The following is an 11,085-nucleotide window of genomic DNA, read 5'->3' as shown; positions in this document are numbered from 1 at the left end:
AAGTCAGCGGGAAGTGCTGCCAAGATAGGACCTCCGGGAAGGCCTGGAGACCAGTGGTATTGTGCGGCGCTGCTGACACACGAGGTCTGACTGATTCGAGTAAAGAACGAATTTGAAATTAAGATGAGTAACGACATCAAGCACTTACAGCCCTAGCGAAGGGCTTTGTTACCAGACCCTGGGAGAGACGAGGACACCTCTGTTTCCCTCTCAGCCTCCCGCCGTCCTGTCAGACTCCACAGCCATTGAGTCGGACCCTCACAAGCTCAGCCCTTGAAGGCTGTGATCCTCTTAAAACTGCTCTCTAGGTAAAGCACAGCACCTCTGCTATCTTTTGAATTCCACAATATCAGTCTTCCCCAACATTCATTCATTCACTTGGTCACGGGCCATCCATCAAACGCAAGTTGCAAGTGAACATTTAAGGAGTCTACAGCCAATATTCTCCGCAGTATTTCCTGTGGATGGTCTGCAGGCCCATAAAACAAACGGTGAAGACACTCGTGTAAGGGACGTGGCAAGCAGTTACTTGGGGGAGAAAGTGACTCTGAGTTCAGAAAGTTCTCATCTTTCCACAGTCTGCAGGGTCTCCTAGAGACCCCTTGAAAAATAAATTTGTAGAAAGTGTGAATATTAATTTGCTCTTGCCTTCACACAAGGAATTTTTGCAGTGTGTAGAGGAGAAAGAGTGATGACTCTGGATGATAGAGCAAAGCAGGAATTCTCAAACTAGTAAAATCCTTTCTCTGTATGCCGCAAAGGAGACTTATAGGGAGTGCTTTGGGAAGATTTAAGAATCATAGCTTTCCCATCCTCTTGTCTCTGATAGTAATAAGCACTGTTATGTTCCTGTAATATAATTGACACAGAGACAGATATGAACCTAAAGCCTTGATATTTCATCCTTCTTTTGTCACTTAAAAGCTGACATTAGAAATATTATTTAACTTCTCCTAAACTCAGTTTCTTGTCTGTAAAATGGGATTGTAAAATGTACCTTACAGGGGCGTCTGGGTGGTTCAGTCGGTTAAGTATCCAACTTTGGCTCAGGTTATGATCTCGCAGTTCCTGAGTTCGAGCCCTGTGTCAGGCTCTGTGCTGACAGCTCAGAGCCTGGAGCCTTTTTCAGATTCTGTGTCTCTCTCTCGGTCCCTCCCTCACTAGTGCTCTGTCTCTCTTTCAAAGAATAAATAAACATTAAAAATTTTTTTAAAGATGTACCTTACAGGTTAGCTACTAGGATCAAAGGAATGAAAAAAATACTTGTTTGGTACTGAATCCTTGTTTGACCTAGTTCTCAGTAAAACGCATTAAGATCTAATGTTTGGGATTGCACAACTTTATTTTTCTTTCTTTCTTTCTTTCTTTCTTTCTTTCTTTCTTTCTTTCTTTCTTTCTTTCTTTCTTTCTTTCTTGCCATTAATGATATTTGAACCCCCCAAATGGACTGAAATATCTGGCATTTCTGTAAAACTTTTAACCCATGAAAAGTCATTTAAAAAAAAAAAAAAAAGATCTCCCCCTCCACACAGGTGCATCAGAGCTCAAGCAAACAAGCCAAGGAAAGCCCTGTGCTGCTGCAGGTTCTGCCTTCTCGAAGCAAACTGCACAGTAGCACTGAACATCTTATCAGGACATGCCCTGTGCTGGCCTCTAGGCTATGCACTCGAAATGCATCCTCTCCGCTAATCCTCAGTGTAACTTAAGACTATTGAGTTCCTCAGCACCGCCCCACAGCCCCGCAGTGGAGTCTGTACATATGGCTAAGGCAGACCACAGACAGCTTGCTCTGAGAAGGAAGGCTTGTTATCCCAAGTCTGAACCCTGAAGGATGCTAATTAATGAGCCGTCTGTGTCCCTTGCTATCTTGCTTCCTTTTTCCATCATTCTCCCTCTTGCTCTATTGTAACTTCATATGAAGGCCTTGTGGTCACCCGCCTCCCTCTCTTGGTTGTGTCTTCCACAGCTTGCCACAGTGATCTTCAGAACCTGGGCCATCTATGGTCCTGGGGTCTCTGGAACCCCAGGTTTTTGGTCTTTCCACTGTCTGAGGACCCACAGCACTCAGCAAATAGCATTGTGCTTGCTTTCATGAGTCTATCCCAGGAGAATGAGAGAGCCTGGAAGTTAGGAGCTCCCCCTCATCCATACCCCTCATTGTATCTGCTGAGTTGTGTGGAATGGGGACTCCTTTCCCCTCACTTTCTGTTAGGTGATTCCCTACCCTTGGATGCACATTTACAGTTACATGAGGGAGTTTTAAAAATATCCATGCCTGGGCTCAAACTGAATCCAGAGGAATCAGAATTTCTGGATTTGGGGACTGAGTCTCAGTTTTGCTAAAGCTCCCATGTGACCCTAACCTAGAGGCAGGGCCAAGAGCCAGAGTATTTGTGTTTGTGTCCTGGTGTCTCTCTGTTGCCCCTTTACTCATCTCACTGAGTGTAAGAGGAAGACTGGCCTCCTCCTCTTCTTCTCTGGGCCCTGCTGAACTGCAGACAGCCTGCCTGCTCTGCTTCTGGCCAAGACTTGAGATAAACAGTCCATGCTCTGCCCTTGTGGACAAGGCCTGCAGTCCTCCCGTGCCACCTGCATCTGGACAGGTGGGCTTATATCATTGTGGAATCCATTCTTAGGAAACCCACTCCTACCCCAACCTAATACTGGATACTGGGAGATTTTTTTCAATGCCAAATTTGACATTTATGTCTCCATTTGCCTGACAATATCCCATCAGTTAGTTTAGAATTTAGGAAGGGAAGATACTTATTATCTCCTCCAAATCAACAGCATCTTCTTTTTCTCGCCTGGTGCCCAGGCCATATAGATGCTCAATAAATATTTGTTGAATGAATCAATTCCCGGTGTACTTCCAAGAACATCCATTCTCTAAATTTCAGTCTTACTTTCTCTCTGTCTCTTTCTTCTTCCACAAGCTACAGATGGTATAAATGCTGCAGTCCTTGTGAAGACTGAAAAAGCAGTCAGACAGATGTGTTGTTCATAGCTCCCTAGTCAGGCATAACTAAACATTTACATTTATTACCAATTAGAGGGGAAACAGACTGTAGTTTTATGCACTGTATGTGGCTGGATATATTTCTTTCTGGGATCTCACTAAAAACTTCAGAATGTATCATTGGATCTCACTCTCTTTCCAGCTCGAACCTCATTGAAAATGCCATTTAACTAGAGGTCTATCAATGACAGCACAGATCGACACATCATTCTTCCAGCCACCCATGGAATGCCGTGGAGGTGGAAAAACAATGTCACAGAAGGGCAGCTGACTCGGTGTGATTGAGTTGAACCCACTCCACCGAGAGTCTGTAGCGTGTTACAGAATTGATGGAGTTATGGTAGCCTTTGTTGAAGGCGATGCATGTAAAATTGTTGATGGTACACAGTATACAACAGTGTGTGTGAGCGCATAGAATTCTGCTGTGTTTACAGCCCTTTTTCTACTTACGGCAAAATAGAATGAGTGAAAACAGTGCCAGCAGTGACTTTGGAGTTATTTCCACAGAGCATCAGACCCAACGCTGAAGAATTCGCTGCTTTTAGCTGAGTTCCACCTAATTTGCTATATATCTGCCATATAAAATACTGACCCAACCTCATCAGAAAATCACAGGAAAGCACTGACCGAGGTATAGAAAACGCAAGTTCTGGTCTCAGCTCCTGGTAACTCAGCTTCTTGACCTGCAAAGTCAGATGACTGCCCCCAGGAACTTTCACTAAGGAAATAATGAGATTTAATTAAAGATTTAGATAAAGATTTCATCACATAGTTATTTATAATAGGGACAGTTTCAAAGCAACCTGAATGCCAACAGGGCAGGGACTACTTAATATATTATGGAAAAAACAGATGCCATTTAAAAATTGTGGTTTTACCATAATGAGGTATCACTCCACACCCACTGTAATGGATGGCTATCACAGAAAAAAAAAATGCTGGTGAGAATGTGGAGATATTGGAACCCTCGTGCATTGATGCTAGTAGAGATGTAAACTGATCAAAAAGCCATAGAAAGCAATTTGGTACTTCCTTAAAAAGTTAAACGTAGAATGACCATATGACTCTGTAGTTCCTCTCCTTGGTGTAGTCCCAAAAGGACCAAAACACAGGTAGTCAAAGAAGTACACGTGCACACTTGTTTACAGCAGCACTACTCACAATAGCCAGAAGGTAGAAGCAGCCCAAATGCCCATTAATGGGTGAAGGGGTAAACCAGTTGTGGCATATACATACGGTAGAGTATTTTTGATCCATAAAGAAGAATGAAGTATTGATGAGCCCTGAAAACATTATGCTAAGGGAAGGAAGCCAGACACAAAAGGTCATGTATTGTACGATGTCCACGTGAAATATCCAGAAGAGGTGAATTAATAAAGACAGAAGATAGATTGGTAGTGTCCAGGCACTGGAGGAAGGGAAGAATGGGGGAAACCTCCTTAATGGGTCTGGGGTTTTATCTAGAAGTGACAAATGTGTTGGACCTAGATAGGGTGGTAGTCACACAGCATGAATGTACTAAAGGCCGTTGAATTGTTCACTTTTAGATGGTTAGTTTTATGTTATATGAATTTCATGTCAATAAATTAATTTTTTTTAACATTTATTTATTTTTGAGAGACAGAGGCAGAGCATGAGCAGAGGAGGGGGAGAAAGAGAGGGAGACACAGAATCTGAAGCAGGCTCCAGGCTCTGAGCTGTTTGTTAGCAAAGAGCCCGACGCAGGGCTCAAAGTCATGAAATGAGAGACCATGACCTGAGTTGAAGTCGGACACTCAACTGACTGAGCCACCCAGGCACCCCAATTAATTGTGGTTTTTGAGGGATAGTTTTATTGACATGGGAAAATTCACATTATGTACATATTGTTAAAAACGAGTTAGAATCTCAGTTTTGTAAGCTTAAAGTGTATGTGTCCATGTATGCATATGTATATAGAAATGTGTGTGTGTGTGTGTATATATATATACACACACACACACATACATATGTTCACCATACATATGTTCACCGATATATACAAATATTTAAATATATATATAGCATCCTTCCCCCTCAGAAAAGAAATCCCGAACTCTGATAATTGAATTATAGATTATTATTTCATTTCCATACTCTTCTGTATATCCCTTAAAATGTGCAAATGCCAATTTTATAATGTGAGGGAAAAGACAGTATTACTGAGGAAGAACTGGGTTACAAGGCTATATTACTAAAGTCCTCTCCAACTCTACGGCTCTAGAGGTCTAAATGTATTACATTTACTTGATTGCGCATTAGATGTGCAGGAGAAGATAAGCCTTTTGGGTAGGCACCTAGGAAATGGTGATTTAAGGCAGGCAGGCAATACTGGAGCACTGAGACATTCAGTTTACATACGGTCGTGTAGGCAGTCTGCGTGCACAACTTCAGTCCTGATCGCGTCGTTCCTTAGTGACGCCGCTAGAAGGACATACGTATCTGTTATTCAGCTCCAGAGCCCATTCTCTCTGATGGCTCCTTTAAGAATTATGGTAACATTCATGGCTCTCATGTGGACTGTTTTCATAATATGTGCATCTGAAAATAAAATAAATGTCCCCATCCTGCACAGCTACTCTAGCTGAATTCCTACTAGTAAAAGAAAATTGAGTCGCTTGACTCTTTTCTTTATTTTTTAAAAATAACATACATCGTTGATATATTCCAGTGGGTGGTATCTTAAAAATGATCATCTCTTGTTCCTCTTGTCACTCGCTGTGGGATCCTGAACTTCTTGCTATCCTCAATTCAACCTCTTTTTCTTCCTATTACTCAGTGTCAGTGTGACTTACCGAGAACACTGAGAGTTAAAAAGAAGAGTTGGAGGTAATGGTCACGCAGTCTGAACATTTTACTCCATCTTCACAGATTTTGTTTGTTTTTGGTTTTTACAATTTTATCATATTTAGTGATTCTCCCCAAATCGTAATTACCTTTGTGGGTTGAGAATCCTCTGTCTTCATCTTACTACCATTGGCTCAGTCGGTATTAAAAGAAACTGGGTTATTAAAATATTTGTGCTAACTGCTAGGAATTTACCCAAGGGATATAGGAGTGCTGATGCATAGGGGCACTTGTACCCCAATGTTTCTAGCAGCACTCTCAACAATAGCCAAATTATGGAAAGAGCCTAAATGTTCATCAACTGACGAATGGATAAAGAAGATGTGGTTTATGTATACAGTGGAATACTACTGGCAATGAGAAAGAATGAAATCTGGCCATTTGTAGCAACATGGATGGAACTGGAGGGTATTATGCTAAGTGAAATAAGTCAGGCAGAGAAAGACAGATACCATATGTTTTCACTCATATGTGGATTCTGAGAAACTCAACAGAAGACCAGAGGGGAGGGGATGGGGGGAAAAAAGTTACAGAGAGGGAAGGAGGCCAATCATAGAGACTTTTAAATACTGAGAACAAACTGAGGGTTGATGGGGGGTTGGGGAAGGGGAAAGTGGGTGATGGGCATTGAGGAGGGTACCTGTTTAGATGAGCACTGGGTGTTGTATGGAAACCAATTTGACAATAAATTTCATTAAAAAATATAAATAAAATAAAATATTTGTGCTAAGATGATACTAGGAGATTTATTTCTGCTGGTAGAAAAGTCCTTCTATGGAAGGAACATGTACTTGGGCCTGTGAGGAGAAGGGTAAAACCTTTAGTGTTTCCAACAGAGAGAAGATTCATAAAGAAGATGAATTCAGGTGCTGTTTCAGAAGGAGTGTGAGTCAAAATGCATGAAGTAATTCATAACACAATAAGATGCGAAAGGTTGAGAGCATGTTCACAAAATCCTGAAAATACAGATGCTGAAGAGTCATTGACTATTCTCGTATCCACAAAAGAGGAGTTTCGGGGAAGTTTTGTCAACAGAATCTAGGGATGTGACCAAGCTGTGTTTTGAGAGGATGGGAGGTGAATCATTTTGAGCTCTACACTGCTTTTTTTTTTTTTTAATTTTTTAATTTTTTTTAAATTTATTTTTGAGAGAGAGACGGAGTGTGAGCAGAGGGGGAGACAGAATCCCAACCAGGCTCCAGGCTCTGAGCTGTCAGCAAAGAGCCTGACTCAGGGCCTGTACTCGTGAACTGCGAGATCATGACCTGAGCTGAAGTCAGACGCTCAACTGACTGAGCTACCCAGGCATCCCAGCACTGCTTCCATAAAACGAGACAGAACAGAGTTGGATTCCTCAGTCACCAAGAAGCCTGAGACATCGCTCTAGATTCTACCTGGAGAAAATCCTGAAAGGAGAAGGGAGGAGTGGTTAAACACCTGACATGTGTCAGCTTCATGTGTGCCAAACCTAAATGAATAATGAGACTCATTACTTATCATTATAGACTTTTATAGAGCTGTATCTCAAATAACATCCGCATCAGGCAATGGTGTAAGCCTTCTAAATGTCTGAGGGTGTGCGTGCTGTTCTGAAAGTTTTTGGGGGGAAGGTGCTTGTGGATAAAGGAAAGTCTGGGGATTTTAGAAGAGACTACATTCCTACCTAAGTCCTCCTCTGCTTTTTTGGTTGAATGGTAAGCTGTGAGCCCTCAATTGATAACCTGACACACTGATTACTGTTTTCCTAGCTCTTTTTTTGAAAGGACACTAATCCAGCCGCAGGGGAAATGAATAGCACTGGGATTAACCAACAAAAGATATTCCCTCCCCTTACCTTGACCTAGATCTTCAGAGGAGGTCACATTTATCAAGAGGATGCTATGGTATCCTAGCTAGCCAAGCAAGTCATTCGCAGGGCTTGCCTGACCCACTCTGGAGCTCTTTGGTTTCACTTAACATGCACACTGGGCTCACTCCATGGATTCCCTGCCCTAAGACAACACTTCACAGTTGTCTACATTAAATTGTACTGTGTTCTCCACCCTCAAGTCACTCTGGGAAAAAAAAAAAAGTTTTAAGGTCCCTCTGCATCCAGCACGTGGGACCCAATTAGTTGCTCTGTCTGCAGGTTTAGTTGATCAAGAGGAAGATCTGATACTTCAGAGTGGATACGCTTCTCTAGCATCATCACCGTGTGGAGATTTTGTGAGCTGCTGTGCTATAAGAGTGGCATATCGTGTGCTTTAAGCAGCATGAAAATCGGTCCCTGTTGTCACTTGCGGCACCACAGATGTATGCTTCTCCTGTTGCACTACTTAGGGAGCCTTCACTTGATACCTGGGAACTCATTATTAAGGTGAAGAGACAGGAAGCAATGTCAGGCATGACAGCTTTGAATGGACATCATCTCAATGCTAACAAAAACCTCTCACTTCCCAGGATTTCTCTGTGGTAGTAACACCAGGATATATTCCTCCCATGGTGCTGTCTTTACACTTCAAAGAATTAGTTGAGGGCAAAGAACAAGAGAAATATGAGATTTGCTTTCCCCCAAAGTGTCTTGATTTTAGAAAATGAATTGGGCTGCCCCTCACATAGGAACAGCATGCTCTGTTTTTCTAGCAGTCAGGATGGGTTTATGTAGAACCAAACACACATATTCTCCTGATCTCCCTTGTGGCCAATGCTCTAAGACAGCTGGTTGGAATTAGAATCCGAGTTTGTTACCATCAGAAGAAATAGAGCTGCCGTGCCCAGCATTATGCAGAATTAAGATCCACGCTGGGAAGTCCGGAGTCGCCCTAGAGAACCAGAAAGACGTTGGGTTCATTTAATGATCCAAAAACAAGGTCAAATGGAGGGAGGGCACTGAGGGATGATGAGACAAACCAAATCGGTCTGTGGAGGTAAGAGGAGCAAGAACAAAAGGGGAGCAAAGGGCTGGGACTCTAGGAGACAGGACCTAGGGAGATCCCAGTGCCTCTACCCCACAGCATCTCCTTGGCCCGGGGCTGTCTTTGATGGGCTGGGTACAATTTAGCTGCTGATAACTTTTCTACTTCAGACATGGTGGTGAACGCCAGAAGGGTTAGGGGTTTGATAGAAGTAGTCAGCGTGGGGGCCTGACCACCAGATTTCTGACTCTCAGTCTGTGCCCTTACGCAGGGCTGATGGCCACAAGGAGCTGGGGAAGGAGGCCCGAGCAGAGCTTTTCCTCTGGGAAAAGAGGCCAAGGAAGAAAGCCTGGACACATTGTCTCCACTGTGCAGCAGAAGCTGAGGGCCTGTCCTCTTATCTTCCTCCCCCAGTGCCCGCCTTTCTTCTCTCCTCTGCTCTCTGTCTCTGCCCTCTCCTCCCCACCCCCTACCCTTGTTCTTTCTATTCCTAGCCCCACTTCCCCCAGCTCTAAACTTATCTTTGGATTTTAGTTTTATCATAACCTTGCATCTTTTAACTTCCACATTTTAATCTCTCACCTTGATAGCTCTGAGCTTCCCTTTGTTTTCTCACCGGTTTGCCTGGCCTTATTTTTCAACTCTTAATCATGTGAAATCTTTAGCCTAACGTTTAACTCTTTCCTTTGTCTTACTGCTTTCACTTGTCTCTAACTCATTTTAAAGTTTCTGGTCTTTTATTTTCTTGTCTGTATTTTATCTGTTTTCTAAATGCCCTTTGCTCTCTTTTCTCCCTTTTTTTTCGTTGTCCTTTTTTGTTTTGGTTTGGTTTTTGTTTTAATTCTCATCTCATGGTTTGCCATGTTCTGTAATGATTCTGTGACATACCAGCCCCGTGGTAAGCACAGTATCAAGAGCCCACATTCCTGAAAGGGAGACAAGAAGGCTGTCCTACTCCTGCCTCTTGCCAGGAGGGACTCGCGCTCTCTCTCTCTCTCTCTCTCTCTCTCTCTCTCTCTCTATATATATATATATATATATATATATATATATATATATATATATATATCTTTCCCATTTCTCTCAATAGATTTCCTAGTTTAGCTGAAGATGACTTTGCAAAGAATCTTGCCTTGGGAGACTTATGGGTAGAATCTCCTAAGAGCCAAAATCCTACTGTTCAGATAGCATGTTTTACTTGCTGAGTATTAGTTATTTGCAGCTTACACTATCCAGGCATTTTCAGAAAAGTCATGCGTTTTAAAATCTATGTTCTCCAAGGTTTGTGTCATCGGCATGTGAGTAAATCATCTGAATGCTTTGCCCTGGGTGGTTGGGAGTCTCATCTCCCGGGCAGTGCTTCCAGCCCGACTTGGTAAAGAGCCAGGTAGGGCTGAGTGGGGAGAAAAAGGGTGGGATTCTGATACCTTCCTGACATCTCTTTACTCCTCACTGGGCTGTTTGCCCGCATCGGGGGTGATCACAGAGGAGGTGCCTACCTGAATGTGAACACCCCACCCTACCTTGTTTCCCGCATCATGAGAACAAGAAGTCCATAGCAGGGGTGATTCTGAACAAGGTTTCTAAGTGACCGGACAACAGAGGCTCTCCAGAAAATCTTCAACCATGGCTCCTCTTACTTGCCAATATTTCTAGACTTCCCAGCTCTCACCACCTCATGATGACAGAAGAAGACTGGGGTGTGGGGGAGTCTCATTTTTTCTAAACTCTCTGAGGAAGAAAGGATGACAGTACTCCCCATCAGATGCATGTTACAACCACCTTTTTGTCAACTAAGCCACATGGGCTGGTGAGGGCTAGTGCTTTTCCTCAGAATTGGAGAGCTCCAGTACATCAAAATAGGGTTTTCTAAAGCCACAGCCAGTAGGTATTGAATGACTGCTATAGACAGGTCTTAGTTTTGGGTGCCAAGGAAGTGACATGGTATATAAGTTTTAATCCATATTCAGGGGCCTTATGATTTAGTTGGTGATACAAAGAAATACGCCTAAAATAGTTATGTGGCTTACAAGGTGTTCACATCTGTAGACACTTCCCTCCTTCCTCCTACATCTTGCCTGAGACCTACTCATCCATAGGTCAAACTTCCAGGTTACTTTCTTGAGGAAATCTGCCTTTTCTGAGTTAGGTAATTCTCTTATCGATATTCACGAAAGCCTTCTCTGACCTTTATCACTCTGTGATTTCCTACATTTCTGCTTGTTTTGTCACTAGACAGTAAGCTCTTTAAGAGCAGAGACTGATTGGCACACTGTTTTATTACCAGCATAGAGAGATGCTCAACAA

General features: G+C 42.8%; 1 protein-coding gene across 1 annotated transcript in view; it reads left to right on the top strand.

Annotated features, from left to right (window-relative positions):
• Nucleotides 1-11,085, top strand: part of LOC122211995 — a 500,798-nt gene that overhangs the window by 403,121 nt on the left and 86,592 nt on the right. The window lies entirely within an intron of this gene.

This window comes from Panthera leo, chromosome F3, assembly GCF_018350215.1.
Source record: "Panthera leo isolate Ple1 chromosome F3, P.leo_Ple1_pat1.1, whole genome shotgun sequence".
NCBI classification, from domain to species: Eukaryota; Metazoa; Chordata; class Mammalia; order Carnivora; family Felidae; genus Panthera; species Panthera leo.
The sequence above is the reverse complement of the archived record's forward strand: the minus strand, read 5'-3'. Positions and strand labels throughout refer to the sequence as shown.